Source organism: Gasterosteus aculeatus, chromosome 4, assembly GCF_964276395.1.
Source record: "Gasterosteus aculeatus chromosome 4, fGasAcu3.hap1.1, whole genome shotgun sequence".
NCBI classification, from domain to species: domain Eukaryota; kingdom Metazoa; phylum Chordata; class Actinopteri; order Perciformes; family Gasterosteidae; genus Gasterosteus; species Gasterosteus aculeatus.
Window position 1 is genome coordinate 9,011,231 of NC_135691.1, and position 4,305 is coordinate 9,015,535.

Here is a 4,305-nt window from a genome sequence, read left to right on the forward strand (position 1 = left end):
AAACAAACAACACATCTCATTTAAAGCAGTGAACTGTAGGGTTTATGTTTCCTGATTATCCCATTTGACTTTCAAAAGTTTGCTTTTAGTTATGTATTTCTTTCAAAAGAGGAAACACTGCTAGGGGAAAAAAGTGAACCTTTGATAGGTCACTGTCAGTATTAGACATGTTGAAAAGGAAAAAGTCAAGTGTTGTAACCAAATTAAAGCGTACTCCCTGTGAAAGTTGAGGCCCATTAAAATGATAGATTGCACGGTCTATGCAAAGGGATGCTTTACACCCACAAAACAGTCTAATTGCAAGCATTCCCGTAAGAAGTCCACAAATGTTGAATCTAGACTCTCGGGCGCGTTGGCAGCAAGCTGCTCGACAGCAGATGACTAGCTTCAAACGAGTAGCGAGGGGGAGGGATGTAAAATCCTGACAAACAGTGAGAGCCAGTGTCCACATCCTCTCTCGCCCCTGACAAGCTTCCCCATGCATGAATTCCAAGCTGGTAAAACCGCGGCTGGATTCATTTTGATCCGACATCCATCATGTAGATCAGTGTTGGTTTCACTGTACTGTGTCCACGATGAGATGTTTTGGCGATCGGCCCGTGACATCTGTTAAAGCCAGTCAAAAGAAACCGGGACCAATTTGGCTCTTCTGTCACAAGTTATTGTTGTCTTTTGGCTTTGAACACTTTTCCTTCTTATTAGAATAGTAAAGTATCTGAACTATGCCTGAATGTAACCACCCTGTGTGTCTAAATAAAAACGTTCATTTAAAAGCATATGGAGCCAATTATATTCTTTTCTAGGTTGACAGATATGGTGCACGTTGTGTCAGATTCCGGGTTGTTTCCTCTTATTGCTGCTGTTTCTTGCCCCGGAGAACGTTTGCAAATTGGAAACATTGTGCCACTGTAAATTTTATTCTCCTTTTATTCGTCTGAAAGAACCAGAAAAAAAGTTTCCGCAGGGTAGCTGGTTTTTGTGTACTAGTTTAAACCATTACATAGAGTACATGATGCGGCAATATTGATGATATGATATGATCAAATGTACACGCGAGACACATGTCTAAGGAATCGTTGTTTCTTTGGTGCTTACCACTGTATAGGGAAAAAAATCAACCCTCCCCCACTCGATTCTCATATTTCTGACAGCGATATTTGACCAGTCGCATTGTCAGCCATCAGCTTAGAATACAAGTCTCATAGCTGAGTTATACAATGACATATAAACCTTACGCAGTATTCCTGCACCAGCTTGCATGGCTCAACCAATGCGGCATGTGCGTGGAAGGCGTTAGGCAGATGGGATACGTCTGATATCTCTCACTCAACATAATGAGACGAGAACGCGCTTCACCAATCTTAGGGCCCGTCTGATGGCAAGAGACACGGTGCCCACTCATACGGGAGGGATCTTTCCCCTCTTCAAAGATAATGAGATGACAATGTATTCAACTATCATTAGATAGAGACAGGGTTTTTTTTGGGGGGGGGGGGGTTGGGAGGGAGAATCATTCTGCAGTCCTTGTCTGTAGCCTTTGATCAGAGTAGAAAAGTCGTTCTTTGTATCGGTGCTGGTCTCATGAAAGTGTGGCTAACTACTTTATCACTGTAACTGAAAAGCTGTAGTTTGTCAGGTGATTTCTCAAGCTCACCTGGTTTGTTAGGCGAACACAGGAACACACACGCCTCTGTGTTTACTGCCCCGCTGCCGGTGTGATTTATTTAATCGTTGTCACTCTCTGAATTCAGTGGCTTGAAAAATCCCTTCCAGTGTAACATTACACAGTCACAACATTTTTTTTCTGGCGTGGCAATACACTGCAGGACGTCAAAGGAGCCAAGCTAAAGGGCTTTCTTAAGCAGACTTGACGAGACGATCTTATTTTAAGTTGACAGATTGTTTTGGCTCTTGTCGAGGGTTCCGTCTTGTCTTTTGTCCCCGTGGTGAAGATGATCCCTCGCATGATGTTTTTTTTTTTATTCTCAGCCTTTATTATAATACAGTTTCCTGACAAATAAGCCCCCCACATCCATTTTAAAGGCATTCCGCGCTGAGCATTAGGCTTCTGAGGCTGTACTTTGACAGCAAATGTGCCTAAAACATGTAATGCACTTGTAATGTTTTTAATCTTTAAATCTGTATGTATTATGTTATGGAAGAAAGCCACTTAGTATACCTGTGTGTCTTTAAAATCAATATGGTTCTTTGTTTGCAGCCTCCTCTGTGCTGTTGCATCTTTCTCCCATCACCTACCATCTCTCTTCACTGTCAAACCAAAAAGGATAATAAAATATAAAGGGAAGCTGCTCCCTCACGCTTTTAAAATAAGGAAAAAAATCACAAAGAAGCTGGGCTCAAAAATAGAACAATCATTTGTCAGGATTATGAGAGATTGTATAAACCTTTGTGACAGCGAAATCCCTTTAAAACCTGACAATCATCTCTCAAGTAAGGCTGCTTCTTCCTTGTAGGTTCTGTGCTTTCCATAAAACCCAGAAATCTTCATTCGAAAGTAAGAGAAAGAGACGCCTTAACATCCAATTTCCAAACATTTCATCATCGTGTCTCAATAATTATGCGGGGTTATTAGCTCAAGTATTTGTCCTTGGCATCCATAATGCCGGTTGACATTTATTATGAACAGTAATGGTATTAGAGATCTTTGATTTGCCTGCTTCGTGTAATGTTCTCTGCAGTGCAACAGCACCCTCTCTTGATAATTTATGATATAATTACATCACCCTGGAGGAGGGTGCTGTGTGAGAGGGTAAAATACTGGTGAAACATCTAGTAACTCAAAACTGCTTAAATTAATTAATGTCAGTTCTCACTAAAAAAAACTGTTGGATAAAAGCAAGTCTAAACACTTGAATTACTACGTTCCTTTTCAAGGTGACAATGTAAATCTGTGTTGGAACCTCGTCAACACTCCCCCACTGACTGACCCTGACATCCCGCTCCACCGGTCCCACACTCCACATGCACATACACTTTGCACTTTATTTTTAACTTTTTATTTTAAGTTTTATTTTTAATTTAATTTAATTTCCTCTTGCACTATGTTGTCTTATCTGTCTTGTTGTCCATTGTCTTTCTGTTATGCACAAACCGCCAAGTCAAATTCCTAGCATGGCTGACATATTTTGGTAATAAATGTTCCTGATTCCTGATGCACTCAAATGCCCCTATGATATCCCACTGTATTTATTATGTTGTTCTACACTGCTCGGAATGCAAAATATCCCCATTTAATACATTACTGTAAGATATCTGCTGTCCCTTACTCTTCTTTTCTAATGTTCCATCAAAGGGGAATCACAAGATTTTGCCTATTTTTTGGTGTGATATTAAAAACACAAACAAGAAGGAATTTTTTTGTGATGGTTAACATATATTAATAGATGTAGATGAATGTATAATTTAGCCAGCATGTCAAATTGGTGGGATTAACTTTAGAGTTATAGGTTTTAGTATATAAAATACCTACAGTGTTAAATTAAAGATTATCATGTTTGTTTTTTTGCAGGGGAGTTGTTCAACTGCAGTGAGCCGAAGGGAAGACAGTGCTCTGAAATTATCAGTGAATTACATCAAAGTAAATCTGGCAGCAGTCAAATAACTCTGGTGAAAGTGTAACCTTTACCACCATTCATTTTTTTTACTAGCGTTAAATTGTATTGGCAACATAAAGCACTTCCCATCGCCCTGGTAACATTAGGACTTTGATGTATGCCCTTATCGTCCAACCCTGATCTGCAGCTACACTGTCCAACAGATTTAGAATTCACGATTGGATAAAAATGAGCTGCCCTCAGGACAATAATCTAATGAGGCACATTTGCAACAAATGGGGTACAGCTATTTGTATCACTGCTGGCTCATGTTTCCACTAAGCCTTTAAATGAATAGGCCAGATATAGTGAGATATATTGTAAATTCTACAGACTAGAGTGTTGAGTAATATCCTAACCTGAACAGGTGGACTTTGGGGAAAGCTATTATCTTTTATTGATCTCCATTACAAGGTCTGACAGGAGGAGATCCAGATCTACAGAAACAGAAAGTTGGAGGAGATTAATCCTCACACAACCTCGGATACGGATTGAGTAAAAAAAGGCAGTTTGTCAACATGAATAAGAGAGAATGTGTTATATGTGGTGAAGTCAGTGCTGCAATAAGAACAACACGAACGTCAGTGGCAACTTCAAAGAAGCTTCCTAGTCTGTTTAGTCAAAGAGTCAGTTTAGTTTACTCAGAGCAGAACAAGAGAAAAAAGGGGCCACATTCAGCTCTACACGTGGG